At 36.9% G+C, this 16,722-nt stretch overlaps 1 pseudogene; it reads left to right on the plus strand.

Moving 5' to 3' along the window:
* Positions 1-14,379: 14,379 nt before the first annotated feature.
* LOC121832491 (U2 spliceosomal RNA) lies at positions 14,380-14,529 on the plus strand (annotated as a pseudogene).
* The last annotated feature ends 2,193 nt before the right edge of the window (positions 14,530-16,722 follow it).

The following is a 16,722-nucleotide window of genomic DNA, read 5'->3' on the forward strand; positions in this document are numbered from 1 at the left end:
CCAGGTCCTGGGCACGCTGCATGAGTTAGCGGTTTGAAACCTTGGACTTATGCAGGGACGCTTGGCTCAATCTAGGAGGGGGGACTGGACCTGCCTGGACTCAGTCTATCAGGTCGATCTCAGTCCTCAAGGTGGCCTTGATCTGGAGGTGGTGAGAATGGGGGTTGGGCTGGGGGGAAGGGAAGGGGGGCAGGAAGGGGGAGAACAAGGGAATCTGTGGCTGTTATGTAGAACTGAATAGTATTGTAAAATAAAATAAATTAATTAAAAAAAGAAGTTATAGGCCTATTTAAATTGTTTATCTGGTCTTGATTTAATCTCAGTGTATAGTACCTAACCAGAAAATTTTCTATTTCTTTTAGATTTTCCAATTTTGTGGAGTACAGGTTTTTGAAGTATGACCTGATGGTTCTCTAGATTTCCTGTCAATTGTTCTGTCTCCCTTTTCATTTCTGATTTTGTTAATTTGGATGTACTCACTCTGCCTTTTAGTTAGGTTGGATAAGAGTTTGTCTATCTTATTGTTTTTCTCAAAGAACCAACTCTTTGTTTCATTGATTCCTTGTACTGTTCTCTTTGTTTCTATTTTATTGATTTAAGCCAACAATTTTATTATTTCCTGGTGTCTGCACCTCCTGGTTGAGTGTTTCTTTATCTTTGAGAGCTTTTGGGTGTGCTGTTAAGTTGCTAGTATGAGATATCTCCAATTTCTTTATGTGGGCATTTAGAACTATGAAATCTTAGTACTGCTTTCATAGTGTCCCTTGCAGGCAAATTGGTAGAACTAGAAAATATCCTGAGTGAGATAATCCAGACTCTGAAAGAAAAATTTGACATGTACTCAGTCATAAGTGAATACTAGATATAAAGCAAAGGATAATCAGACTACAACCCACAGCTCCAGAGAAGCTAGGAAACAAGGAGCACCCTATGAGGGATGTACGGATTGCCTTGGGAAGGGGAAACAGAGGAGATATCCATGAGTAAACTGGGATGGGGGGGCAACAGAGGAGAGGGTATGGGGGATGAGAACATGAGGGAATAGAATGGTTGATCTGGGGGATGGATGGAGTAGAAGAGCAATGAAGGAGATATCTTGATAGAAGGAGTCATTATAGAGTAAGGGAGAAACCTAATGCTAGGGAAATTCCCAGGAATCTACAAGGATGACCTCAGATTAGCCTACTAGCAATAGTGGTGAGGGTGCCTGATCTAGCCTACCCTGGTAATCAGATTGGTGAGTACCAGAGAGAGAGAGAGAGAGAGAGAGAGAGAGAGAGAGAGAGAGAGAACATATGTCATCATTAAAGCTTTTGCAAAAAAAAAAAAAATTTTATGATGACATTTGTTCCCAATAACAAAGTTTGGGAACAAAGGTTTGTAAACAGAAGTTTTCCTGTGTCCTGAAGTACCTCACAAATAATCTCTCAGAGGTTTATATTAATTATAAATGCTGAACCTGTAGCTTAGGCTTATTATAAACTAGCTTTTCCACTTAAATTAACTCATGATTCTTATCTATGTTTAGCCGCGTGGATTGGTACCTTTTCTCCATAGGGCCTTCTCATGTTGCTTCCTCTCTGTCAGGCTGGCCACTCCTGACTCTGCCATCCTTCCCATCATTCTCTATTTGGCTTTTCTGCCTAAATTCCTGCCCAGCCACTGTCCTGTCAGCTTTTTATTAAACCTATTTGAGCAACAAATTTTATAGTGTATAAGAGGATTATTCCACAGCAAACAATATATATTATATTATATATTTATAAAATGTTTACACAACAAAATAAAATAAAATAGAAAGTAAGTCATAAGTCAATGTGAGAATAAAACTAAAAATGATGTTATACATAGTAATAATATTAATGACTTTTGAAAAGAAAAATTTAAATAATGTTAACTTCCAAAATAACAACTAATCTACAGTATAATAAATTAGATAATTTCAGATATAAATAATAATGAGTTAAAAATGAGATGACTGAAAAATCAATATAGTTACCAGGCTATGTAAATTCCATATATGTTTACAACTGTCAAATCTTCAAACTTTACATTTAGAATAGTTGCATATTATCATATATATGGGTAATGTAAGATGGAATGTACTTTGGCAACTACAAAACTCAGCTGGGAAAAAAAGAATTAATGCTACACTGATTTAGAACATTAGTTCTGTAATGTGCTTGTATATTGGAATTACCCAAGCATCATTAAAGACATGAGAAAACTGGGGTCCGCCAATTATTCTGTCTTAATTGCTCTGGGTGCCCATTTGTAATTCCCTCAGGCAATTCTAACATGAAGTCAGGATTTAGATCCAACCGTGTAGCTCTCCAGAAGAGACAGTCAGTGGCCAGTAGCTAATGGATGCATTGCACATTCTTAAATAAATATTTAAAACACTTTATTTTATTTCAAAAATAGGCATATATTACAGTTGTCAAAAATGACATTTATTGAGATTTTTAAATTGCATATGAAGCATATTAAATATTTTAATGAATTCAAATTATTTCTCCATTTCTGCTTTGCTTCTTCAAATTAATTTTTTCAATCTTCATATCTAACTCTTGACCCAGTTGAAACCTTCTGTCATTCTTGTGTAAGTTTTTTGTCATGAAGCTTTATTGATTTTAGTTGGCTGTGCAGTGGTTAGTATGCATTTTATCTCAGTCAGTATCTTATTAATAGATGGAGTTCACTGAAAAAAGAGAAAAATGTAAAATATGTAATAAAATGCACTACCAAAGCTTCAGACAGTTTATATCTGAAGAAAGAAGTAATAATATGAATATATGGTATATAGAAAGATATTTGATAGACTCATAGGCTGATATATGACAGACAGATGATGGATGATAGATAGATGATAGATGATAAACAAATAGATCAATGATAAACAAATAAATGATAGAGCAGTCAAATGATTACTGATTCTGACAATACTATTGTAAATAATTTTCTTCGAAATTAATTTTCTCAAAACACAAATGTATTTTCCAGAACAAACTGTTTAAAATGGAGAAAGGCAACATTTTCAGGGTCCATTATGTTAGTTTCTTTAGAGACAAACATTCCTAGCTGTTTAATCTCACCTTTAACACAGAACTTCTGTTCAATGTATTGTTTCTTTTATAGGTAGACATGTATTTATTGCAATATGTTATTATTAACACATCCCTAACTATATACCACTTTAAGTTCCTTAGAAAAACAAAGAGAGAGGATGGTAATCTGAGATCTTGAGTAGGAAAAACAGTACATAGACAGTGTGAAGAATGTGATTTGATTAGTATAGTTATGGTCTGAGCATAGAGGAGGAATTCTGTATACATATTTTCACAAGGCAGCCTTTCTGTTGTAAAAAGTTTACCATAATAAATGTCAGATAACATCTGGTCTGTGTGGGAGATAGCTACACTTATGTCTAAAATGAGGTATATCTCTTCTAATGAGGGGTAGCTAGAGATACCTTATGTTCCTGGCTTTTGAGTTAGTAATTTCATCTGTTTAACTAGTTGTCAATTTCATCCAAAAAAGCATGATGTTTGGAGGATTATATAATGTTATAAACACCTTCCACCAGTATATAAATAGTGCCTAAGCCACAGAATTCACGAAGTAGTTAATCAATAAAGTGACTATAAAGAAACAAGTGGTACAGGTCAGAATACAAAACCTTTGAAAGCAAATTATGAATTATATCACATGTCAATACATTTGCCAATTATTACAGTACTAAGAACAAATTACATAATGCCTCAGTGTATAATGCAACACGGAATTAAAGGGTACCTTGTTCAAATATTATGAAGGATTTTAAGCTGTTGGCACCAAATTTTTGAGCTAGACACTCACACATAATGTCTTTTTGTTTGTTTGTTTGTTTGTTTGTTTGTTTTTTGTTTTTGTTTTTTTTTTGTTTTTCGAGACAGGGTTTCTCTGTGTAGCTTTGCGCCTTTTCCTGGAACTCACTTGGTAGCCCAGGCTGGCCTCGAACTCACAGATATCCGCCTCGCTCTGCCTCCCGAGTGCTGGGATTAAAGGCGTGTGCCACCACCGCCCGGCGACACATAATGTCTTATAGGACTTCTCCTGTTGCCTCCTGTCCAAAAAACCAAATATAACTGTAGATTTTATTCAGATGTGCCAGTAATAAATCTAAGTGTCATGATCAAGCCTAAGGAGTAAAATAAAACATTCAGTAGTCATTTAATGGTAAAATATAATAAATGTAAATGACCCTAACATGCATTAAAATATTTTAAAAAATAATTTATGCTTTGTTAAATTGAGAACATATCACAGAACTATTGAAGATAGGTAAAAGAAATTAAACTTGCAAAATTCATACATTTGAAATATATATAGCAATAACATACATTTTTCTGATTTTAATTGTGTGTGTGTGTGTGTGTGTGTGTGTGTGTGTGTGTGTTTCATTGTGTGAATTTCAGTATGCACAATTCAAGTATGCACAATTCTGGATCTCACCACAAAGATATAATTTTAAATCATTTTACACTTTAGTTTCATATATGTATATTTTAAAGATTATAATATAGTTACATAATCTCATCCTTTATTTTCCTCCCTCCAAACCATTTCTTTTTAAATTTTATTTATTTCTTTTAATTTTAGAATTTAATTTAACTTTACATAACAGCCATGGATACCCCTGTCCTCCCTCCTCCCGACCCCACACCCTGCCTTCTCCCCAACCCACCCCCCATTTCTATCTCCTCCAGGGCAAGGACTCCCCTGGGGATTCAGTTCAGCCTGGTAGATTCAGTCAAGGCAGGTCCAGTCCCCTCCTCCCTTCACCCAGGCTCAGCAGAGTGTCCCTATATAGGTCCCAGGCTTCAAACAAGCCAGCTAATGCACTAAGGACAGATCCTGGTCCCACTGCCTAGAGGCCTCCCAACAGAGGGCCTGATCCAGTTGAGGGCTTCTCATCTATTTGTTCATAATTAATGTGTTTCCACTAGTTTGGCTATTGGTCCCTGTGCTTTTTCCAATCATGGTCTCAACAATTCTCCCTTTCATATACCTCACCATGCTCTCTTTCAAATTCATGGCCTATTTTCATTATTCATAGTTTTATGTATACATGTTCACAAATATGTATATAAATATATGTTCTTTAAATATTAGGAACATGCAATGTATGCAATTGATATGTTACTTGTGTGCATCTTTTCAGGGCTGACCATTTGGTATTAGACATCCGGTTGGGTTACTCTTCTCTGGAGATGAATACCCTTTATAGTAATTTTTATTTTTTGAATTACATAATTTCCATTTTTCCCTTCCTTTTCCTCCTACAGAGTCCCCTCATGTAGAAACTAGTTGCAAATTCACGGCCTCTTTTTCCTAAGATGTAAGGTACCAGTAAGCCATGAGCCACGTGGCAAAGTATAGATTAATAAAAATGGGCTAAATATAAGAGTAAGAGCTAGACACTGATAGGCCTGAGCTAATAGCCAAGCAGTTTACATAATGTAAGCATCTGTGTGTGTATTTTATAAGTGGGTTCCGGGACTGGCAGAACTTGGAGGGGGCTGGAGAGAAATTTTCCAGCTACATTTAATTGTTATTACAAGAGTTCCATGGATTGCCCAGGCCCACTAATTCCTCCATCTAAGGCTCAGGAATCATTGAGAAACTGTGGATGGAAAGACTGTAAGAATCAGGGGGAAAGGAAGTTTTCTGTGCGATGTGTTGTCCCAGAAATGTTGGGGAGTCTGCATGCATGAAGTCTTATCAATAAGGAAGGATGTATATATATGTATATGTATATATGTATATATATATATGTATATGTATATATGTGTGTGTATTTGTGAGAGAATGGTAAAATTATATATATATATATCATATATAACCACATATAATATATAAACATGTATATATAATATACACATATAATTTATATATATATATATGTATATATATATATACATAAGTAATGGTGCATAAGTTTCACTACTCATAAAAGAATCTTTAGCCGGGCGGTGGTGGCACACGCCTTTAATCCCAGCACTCGGGAGGCAGAGCCAGGTGGATCTCTGTGAGTTCGAGGCCAGCCTGGGCTACCAAGTGAGTTCCAGGAAAGGTGCAAAGCTACACAGAGAAACCCTGTCTCGAAAAACCAAAAAAAAAAAAAAAAAAAAAAAAAGAATCTTTTCCTTTTAGTAGATGGAGATCAGGACAAAAAGTCACATATACATGTATATATTTGCATTTATGTAAACATATACATATACTTTTTAAATGAAGCTATGCCACTTGAGCTGACAATGCTCCTGACAATATTCTTAGACTATCTAACACAATCTCCATGACTAGATATGAGAAACCTTTGAAGTTTATTTTGAGGAGATAGGAAACCATTCACACTAAAATAAAAGTCACTCTTATTGTCCTTTGTTTCATCACAGGTTCTGAAAGCAAGTTAACAATGCTGAAGACACAGTGCAATTCATACACAAGACTTACATGAATTGAGGTGGATCTTACCCAGAAGCTTCCTCCCTGAGCACTAGCTCTCATTGTATCAGAAGGTGCTATGCAAGGGAAGAAAGCAACCTACAGTCATCTCCAGCTATATGACATGAAAAACAACAAATACTCCCACAGCAAAATATCACCAAGGGATGACAGTTGCACTTACATCTTTGTGGAAACAAACACATATCTACTTGTCCCTAAGGCCTGCTAAATAAGATTAAATGAAGACCTACTACTGTGATCAAAGCCAAGTATCCATGGCTCTTTTGGCCAAGGTACCTAGAGGAGAACATACTATTGCCAATTTCCTAAACCAGTAAAATCTTTATGTGCATTCTATATATTTATTCTTATAACAATAGATAGGAAAAGTTCTCACTTCTCATCAAAGAAACTTTGCTATACAGAAGATGGAGAACACTGCAGAAAGCCACATGAGTAAAAATGTAGATAGCAATGGCTATGAGAAGCCCAGTCCCAGCCTATAAACCTGGAAGCCATTAAATAGTAGATACAATTGGTGGAAGATTACCAAATGGGAATGATTCTCCATGTATCTTCTCAGTTTTCTGTGCATTTCAACAGTCATGGTACAGTTTATTCCACAAATTAGGAGATAACTTTTAGAACTAAGTTGCTTGCATTAAACTTTTAATCTTTTATCTAGTTGTTATTGTTCTACTTCTTAATAAGTAAATTTTAGTGTTACTTAACATAAGGCTTCTTGAAGTAGAAATAATGTGAGGATAATTAATCAATTGAAAGTGTCTGTGAAAATGGTAAATATATAATTTTAATGCAGCATGTATTGAATGAAGGCTAGTTCTCACCAGAATGTGCATTTCTTTGGTTTATATTAATGATACCCACAGGGCCTGGCAAATTGCTTGCTATGCTTTTGCAGAACATGGAATAATTATAAGGGCCAATATAAAGAGCTCTATGTGAATATGGAGAATACAAAAGAAAAAAAAAAGAAAAACAGGAATTTCTTTTTTTTTTCCTTCAAGAAATTAGGAACCTTTATGAAGTCTCATAAATATAAAAATTGTCAGAGTACTCCAAGGCCTAAATTATCATAAGTTTAAATATTCTACTAGAACAACACAGTTAAACTATACCCTTCATCTTAGAGTAAGCTCTTTGTCTATGAGGTATAACTGAATGCAGATCAAAACCAGAGAGGTCACTTTATCCTTATCCTAGCCCAGATATCTGACAGAGGCAGCCCACTCCACCAGAGGCCAAGCCAGCATCTTGAACCTCAGGTAAGACTGCCTCCCTGTGCTCAGCCAGCATCACTCCAACTGCTTCTCCTCATCTCACCACATAGTGACCCATGTCTCTGAGGGAAGCCTTCCACTCCATCAGAGGCCAGGCCAGCTCCCTGAAGACCAGGTAATCCATCCCCCCCCAACACACATTCCTGTCTGTGCTTACCCAGGACAACCCCATGTGCCCCCCCCCCCCAGTGACCCAGAATGGCAAGGCACAGTTGTGGACACATTCCTCACTGTGGAGGGGCCCAAGGAAGATTAGCCCAACTCCATCTGTTCGAGAGTTGCTGAAGGGCTGGGCCAGACCACCGTGATGGCAAATCAGGACACTACTGTCAGAAGAGATGTACTCTGTCAACTCCAAGATTCCAGCCATCACCTGACAACAGGTCAAAGTCTGGGTGCCAGGCAAGGCCTCTGGGCACCCCAGCACAAGCACAGCCCAGTGGCCTTAGGTCCAGCTGGTTCCTGGACCCTGAATCAGGGATGACACTGTATGGAATCTCTGCTTTGGGATAAGAGGAGGAATGGAGTGGTTAATGGTGGCTTCAGTCTTCTAAAAACTTGTCTCTAGGACAAGACTTTTGTCTCTTGTGAGATTCCAAATAGGTTCAACATACAGAGATCCAAGCCCATGAGAGTTGCCCAGGAACCTGTAGGGTGTACATCCAACCTCAGTGAGCTCATAAGCCCAAAGTGGATTTGGTGGTCAGTCATGGGTTGGCTCTGCTGTCCAGCCAAGTGGTGAGGACAGGTTTACTTCCCTAAAATTTCCACCTTAAAATTTGCACCCTTCCTCTGCCCTGGGCAGGTACCACTGTTTCTAGTCTCCTCCCCGGGCCTGCCTCTCTCGGTCTGTGTGACAGCTCAAAGGCTGAGAAATTGTCCCATGTCTTCCTTACTTCAGAACACCAAACCTCAGCGACAACTCCCACATTGCTCGGAGGTACAGAGTACTGGCTCCCCATTCCCGTGTCTCTCTCTCCTAAGGGCATATACTGTGCCTATCCTCCTCATCCCATTGCCTAGCTCAACCACCCACATAGCCTGTCAAATGCTCAGTTGGGAAGCTCTGACACTGTGGATGTCTTGGGAGCAGCTTGGGGAGGCAGGGCCAATCTAGCCACCCCCTCTGCTGTGAGACGTTGGACACTCAGTTTAGATGTCTCAACACGACTTTCATGTGCTCAAAGATGAAACAGACTGCTGCTCTGACCATGAATCAAAGACTGGTTTTGAAATAAAGGTTTACTTGCTTTCTGTCCCCAGGAAAAAAAAATCCCCTTATCCCCTTATCCTAGCCCACATTTCTGGCAGGAGCCTCCCTTTCCACCAGAGGCTAGGTCAGCATCCTGAACCGCAGATAAGATCACCCATACTTGTCTGCCAAACATAACTGCAAACACTGCTCCTCTCCATGTCACCACATCCCAGCCCACACCTGTGGTAGGGCCTCCTCTTCCACCAGAGGCCATGCCAGAATCCTAAACCCCAAGTAAGACTGTCCTCTACCACACCCTCCAATGCCCAGCATAATTACTACTGCTCAGCTTCCCCTCATCATCATATCCCTGCCCACCCACCTGGTAGAAGCCTTCTATCCCATCAGGGCCCAGGCCAGATTCCTGAACTCCAGAGGTCAAACAAGCATCCTGTAAACCAGAGATAAGACCAAATTCCTGAAAACCAGACAGAATCCTACTACTCCATCAAAACTGAGACCAACATCCAGAAGCGTAGGGACCCCAGCCAGATCAGAGGCCATGCACATAGCCAAAACTTTAGCCCCAAACTTGAGCAGCAAGCACCTACTAGACCAGATGCCATCCAGACCATCCCAAGTCCAGCCCACAGCCACAGGTCACAACAGCCAGAAGAACAAAGAGAAAGTAGAAACCAAGGAAGAAAATCCCCATCGAAGAAAGACAAAACCAGAAATTGGAACCTAGACCTATCAAATCACTCCAAATCCAGAAGCCTAAACATAAGTGGCTTAAGTATAAGAACACAAACAACAACAGCCAGGGCAATAGGTCACCACCAGAACCCAGCCATCCCACTACGGCAAGCCCTGAATATTCCAACAAACCTAAAGCACCAGAAAATGAATTCAAAATCAACTGTATGAATGAAAAAAGTCCTTAGAGAGGAATTGAATCAATCTGTAGCTGGAGTTTTCCTGTATCCTGCCTAGTCCGTAGTCATGCAGACCCAAGTAAACACACAGAGGCTTATATCAATAAAACTGCTTGGGCATTAGCTCAGCCCTACCACTATGGGATAGCAACAATTTACTAAGACCTGAAAAGGGAAATTGAAAAAATAAAGAAGACACAAACAGAGGGAATGCTGGAAATAGAAAACCTGAGTAAAAGATCGGGAACTTCAGATGCAAGTATAACCAACAGAATGCAAGAGATGGAAGAGAGGATCTCTGGCACTGAAGATACAGTAGAAGAAATAGTTTCATCAGTTGAAGGAAACACGAAAGCCAACAAAGTCATGAACCAAAATGTCCAAGAAATTTGGGACACCATGAAAAGACCAAACCTACGAATTATAGGGATAGAAGAAGGTGAAGAATACCAACTCAAAGGCACAGAAAATATATTCAACAAAATTATAGAAGAAAACTTTCCCAACTTAAAGAAAGAAATGCCTATGAAGATACAAGAAGCCTATAGAACACCAAACAGACTAGATCCCCCCAAAAAGTCCCCTCGACACATAATAATTAAACAACTAAATGTATAGAATAAAGAAAGAATATTAAGAGCAGCAAAGGAAAAAGGCCAAGTGACCTATAAAGGTAAACCCATCAGAATAACACCCGATTTCTCAATGGAAACTTTGAAAGACAGAAGGACCTGGACAGATATAATGCAGACACTAAGAGACCATGGATGTCAGCCCAGACTAATATACCCAGCAAAACTTTCAATCATCATAGACGGAAGGAACAAGACATTCCAAGACAAAGCCAGATTTAAACAATACCTATCCACAAACCCAGCCCTACAGAAAGCACTAGAAGGAAAATTCCAACCGAAGGAAGTCAGATACACACTCAAAAACACAGACAATAGATAAAGCCACAACAGTAAACCCCAAAGAAGGGAAGTACACACACACTACCACCAAAAATAACAGGGATGAACAATCACTGGTCGTTAATATCCCTTAATATCAATGGACTTAATTCACCTATAAAAAGACATAGGCTTACCGAATGGATACGAAAGCAGGACCCATCTTTCTGCTGCATAAAAGAAACACATCTCAAATTCAAAGACAGACACTACCTAAGAATAAAAGGCTGGGAAAAGACTTTCCAATCAAATGGTCTTAAGAAACAAGCAGGTGTAGCCATCCTGATATCCAACAAAATAGACTTCAAACTAAAATCAATCAAAAGAGATCAAGAAGGGCATTACATACTCATCACAGGAAAGATTCACCAAGATGAAGTTTCAATTCTGAACATTTATGCCCCAAACACAAGGGCACCCACATATGTAAAAGAAACATTACTAAAGCTTAAACCACATATAAAACCCCACACATTAATAGTGGGAGATCTCAACACCCCACTTTTACCACTGGACAGATCTCCCAAATCGAAATTTAACAGAGAAATAAAGGACTTAACTGATGTCATGACCCAATTGAACCTAATAGATATTTACAGAACATTCCATCCTAACAAGAAATAATATACCTTCTTCTCAGCACCCTATGGAACTTTCTCTAAAATCGACCACATACTTGGACACAAAGCAAATCTCAACAGATACAAAACTATTGGAATAACCTCCTGTGTTCTATCAGACCACCATGGTTTAAAGTTAGATTTCAACAACAACAAAAACCATGGTCTTAGATAGAATGAGCACCTTAGCAAAATTTTAAGGCTATTCAGAAGAAAGTGTAGGTTATATTCAAATATTACATATTGTACTACATAATTGAGCATCATAAGATATTTAATACACTCAGGGAGCATTGAACAAATCCCTTATGAATGGTCAAGGACAGTTGTTTCCTTAGATGAACTGGCTTTGCCATAATCAACCATGTACTATTCCAGTCTTATTTTTTTTCCACTCTACATTCTCTGGCAGTTTTAATGTAATTGGTTGCTATAAGAGTGGTACTATTAGGAGGTGTGGATTTGTTAGAGGAGGTGTGGCTTTGTTAGAGGGAGTGTGTCACTGTGGAGGAGGGCTTTGAAGTCCCATATATTCTCAAGGTATGCCCAATGTCTCAGACCACTTTCTGTTGCCTGTGTGTCAAGATGTAAGACTTTCAGCTCCTTCTGTCTCACCATGTCTGTCCACATGCTGTCTTGCTTCCTACCATGGACTATACCTCTCAAACCATCAGTGAGAAACCAGAGTTAAATGTTTTCCTTTATAAGAGTTGCTTTGGTCATGATGTCTCTTCACAGCAATAGAAACTCTAAGACAAACTCCTATATTTTTGTGGTTATATTGTACTAAATTCTTATTCATTCTTCTTTCTAAGGACGGTATTCATGTATTTTGTTGTGTTTAAAATAGGATTTCCACATTTTAAAGCAGAATTTAAGCAATAGTATTTTTCTCTTGTCCATATTTAAGTCAATAAAAAAATTAAATTGCTCACTTCCCATCAGCATCTGAATGTCTTACATTTTGGGAGCAGGATCTCTGGGTCTTGACATTCAGTGCTGATATATGTAAAAGAACTTATCTGAGCAAAGTTTATTTTAATTTGCAAATGTTGCTGACCATGACATGTTTGCAAACATAGTAACTTAAAATAACAGTAATTTTTTTTAATCTCTTCTTCATTCTTTGGATGACACAGGGTTAAAAGTTCCCTCTTAGTATCTCACATGCAAATGACATAAGATGACACCAAGTGCTTCATATACTGAGTTTCTATCAGATACAAATTTATTGTGAAGAATTTTACTATGGGATTGTTGCCTTCATACTATTTTACCACACGATAATTGGTGTTTGCCCCCTAAAATTTGGTATGATGTTCAATAAGATGGTCATTCGAGACATTCATATTTCTTATCTTTCTTTGTTAAAGGAGAGTTTTTTGTGAGGGTCAGGAAGAAGACACTCATGCTGCTTGTTCTGCTCCAAACCTTATTAAAACCACTTCCACACTAATTTTTTTTTTTTTTTTTGGAACAACTATAGGTCAAGACAGGGAGAAAAAGACAGAAATAGATACCACCATTTGATGAAGAAATAAAGTGTGTGTTTCAAGAGTGAATTGACGTAGATAGATGATGCTAGCTAACATAATTTGCACATAATATATCCATAAATTTCTCCCCTTCTTCCATCATTTCTCTCTATCCATCATCATCATCATCATCATCATCATCACTATACATCTAGCTATTGATTGATCAACTGATTATCTATTGTCTACCTACCTAGTTACATGCATACATATCATTCTTTATCAAATTATTTGTTTGCTGGGCGGTGGTGGCACACACCTTTAATCCCAGCACTTAGGAGGCAGAGCAGGCTGATCTCTGTGAGTTCAAGGCCAGCCTGGGCTACAGAATGAGTTCCAGGAGAGGCACAAGGCTACACAGAAAACCCTGTCTCAACCCCCCCCCCCAAAAAAAAAATTGTTCTCTGGACCATTTGTCTTTTTTGGTTTGTAAATGAAATATTATTCAGGTAAATATTACATTTGTGATATTTCCTTTTTTTCCTTTGGAAGATATGTTTCATGTATTTGGTCAAAATTAAAACTCACAAATTATATTACATTATACTAAAGAAGACATATATAGTTTACTGAAATGATATATATTTTTTTCTTAAAATTATTACAGCTTTTCTGAATATTGTGTAAGTATATGTGTCAATTAACTTACCACTATTATAACAAATATCTTGAATGGACTTCAAAAGTCATAAATTTATTTTGTTCTTGTTGTTGATTGGGTTTTGGTGCCTGTCTCCGCAGTAAGTTGGTCTTTAGTTTTGTGGCCTTTAGTCAGATAGTAAATCATGTAGTAAATCATGCAAGAAATATAAGGGACATGAAATTTCTTACATGTTGGATGAGAATAAAGAAGGAAAGGGAAATGACTACTAGAATTCCAACATGACTTTAAAGGCCATATTTCCAAAGACCTAACTCAACTTGGTCCTTTATTTCAGATATCCAAATACTTCCCAATAGTTATAAGAACTGAATACCAAATCTTTAGTAATTATGCTTTGAGAGATATTCAAAGTCAAAACTGAAGCACATTATTATCAATAAGATATCATGTGACTTTACAGAGTTCCAGTCATTACTTCATCCAGTTTTGAGTATATTGTGATAAAATGACCAATTCGTAAAAGAAAATGTGTTTCTTTTTTTTTTTTTTTTTTTTTTTTTTTTTTGGTTTTTCGAGACAGGGTTTCTCTGTGTAGCTTTGCGCCTTTCCTGGAGCTCACTTGGTAGCCCAGGCTGGCCTCGAACTCACAGAGATCCACCCGGCTCTGCCTCCCGAGTGCTGGGATTAAAGGCGTGCGCCACCAACGCCCGGCTGAAAATGTGTTTCTTAATAAAATATATTAATATCGCTTCTCGGCCTTTTGGCTAAGATCAAGTGTAATAAAATATATTAAAATATTTTTCCTTCATTTCCTGCTAAGATGCATTGTCAGTGTCTGAGAGGATATGCCTTTAAGTGTGGAATTCTAAAAGATTTTCACTTTAGAGGTAAATAAGAAATGCAAGCATCATTTCCACCAACACATCAGTGAGGAAAAGCAACATCTGTGATTCTCAGTCACCTTGAAAATATACAGAGCTATCTTAAATGTGAAAACAAGGCTAATAGCATATTGTGTTGATACTAAAGAGTTTGTGCCTATGATCAAGAATTGCTGTTTTCTGACAGCTCGTTCAGAAATTTTTGTTTTATTCCATCATTTTGTTCTTTTGCTATTCATATCCATTTCCTGATGCACTGGAAAAGTGTTCAGATCCCAACAGTCAAAATGTTAATGTTCGAAGAGAAGAAAGTTTGTTCTCTTTTCAAAACGCTGTCATTTGTTAGGAAGTTTAGACAATACAGTAATAGTTCTTCCTCATTTTCAAGCTGTACAAAATACAAAGCCAAGTTTTCCTTTCATTCATCAGATGAAAAATAGAAAATGATTTATCTTTTCACTACATTTCCACCTTCAAGAAATTAATCTAACTTTGTATTTGTATCTGTTGAATAAGCTGCATATCCAATAAAAGATCAGACACTGGGGAAGTAGCACTTACACTTTATTAGAAGAAAATGTTTGAGATGTAGGAAATAGGCATATTTGTAAGTGCTGTAAATTAATGTAATGCTACATTTTAGATATTTTTCACAGTTTACCATCTGCAAAATGTAGTTTCATGTTATAAAGCCAAGATAGTAAAGTATAAAACTTGCTTGAAAAGTAATCAAACAAATAAGATATTGGGAATTGAAATTCCCATTAAACTTTCTTTTTTTTTTTAAGTGTTATATAAGGTTATATGGCAAGATGTTAATTTTGTTTATAATTTTTGTGTATTTATGTGTTCCTGCATGATCTGCATGTGTGTATGGGAGATAGAGGTTGAAACTGAGTGTCTCTTTCAGTTGTTCTGCCACCTTTTTTTTTGTGTGTGACAACTCATAGCATAAGTGAATCTGGTCATCCAGGAAACTCTAAGGATCTGCCTCTCATAGCACTGGGGTTATACAAAGAACTTAATTCAGGTCTTCGTGATTGCATTACAATGACCTTATTGACTAAGCCATGCTCCCAACCAATTTACTATTGTCTAAATCTATTTAATTGTATTTATTAAAATCTTAGTATATACATATTTACTTCAGGGGGTAAAGTACAAGTAGAACCATATGGTCATGATATTGAATACTCTAGAAATTTAGTCATAGCAATTCATCTTTATCAACATAGTAAAGTACAAGACTTTTATATTTTCACTTTGTAATGTGTAGGACATTGTCCATTTTTGAAGCTTTATATATACTATACATAAAGTATTATATAAAGAGAGAGAGTTATGTAGTAATCTAAAAGTTTGCTTGGTAAAAATAACTACTAGATTGGCTCTTGGCTGTGAAGCTTACTTTTAAAAACAATATAATTATACATGCAAAACTGAGTTATATAAACTTTATTCTACATGTCACACAATATCTTAAGATAAGAGCATAGGTAAATATTTATCATCTTTTTACAAAATAGCCAAAAAGGGCATTAATCTTAATTAATGTTATGGTTAACAGAATGAACAAATAAAAATACATAATGAAATTTGAATTTGAGTTAGTCAATAATATCCAACATAAGTACATATTTATACAGAGATCACCTTAAATATTATGAACTGATGGAAGCATTTTGTACTTTTAAATAATAATCAATGCCTTTTCATAATATTTCCTTTTATCATCAGAAAATGGTAATACTTGCAACATTAAATTTTATTGGATATGTTTTGTTGTAAAAATTTCTGAGCAGTATTCACATATGAAAAAAAATGTGCAAGCTTAAAACTTGGCTTGAAATTCTCTGACACTTCCACAGAAATGAGAAATCTGTTTTTCATCAACTTGAAATGGATGTTTGTCATTGTCTTGCAGATTCAAACACTCAAGTTATAAAAACTCACGTGACAATCTACCCGAACTGCTGCTCACTTAGATTCTTTTGTTCCCGAAGCTGTGAGATATTCTAAGCCCTACTGCCTCAAGAGTTCAGTACACTAAAATCCGATTTCTTGAGAGGAAGTAAGAAAATATTGCAGTCAATAATTCAGAACAGGTTCATTTAACTTTGCAGTCATCTCAACCTGGAAGCCAGACTGATGAGTGATAAATTCATCAGATGCCACACTACCCCATTGGTAAAGTACCCCACAAACT

The sequence above is a fragment of the Peromyscus maniculatus genome, chromosome 9 (genome assembly GCF_049852395.1).
Source record: "Peromyscus maniculatus bairdii isolate BWxNUB_F1_BW_parent chromosome 9, HU_Pman_BW_mat_3.1, whole genome shotgun sequence".
Taxonomy (NCBI): Eukaryota; Metazoa; Chordata; class Mammalia; order Rodentia; family Cricetidae; genus Peromyscus; species Peromyscus maniculatus.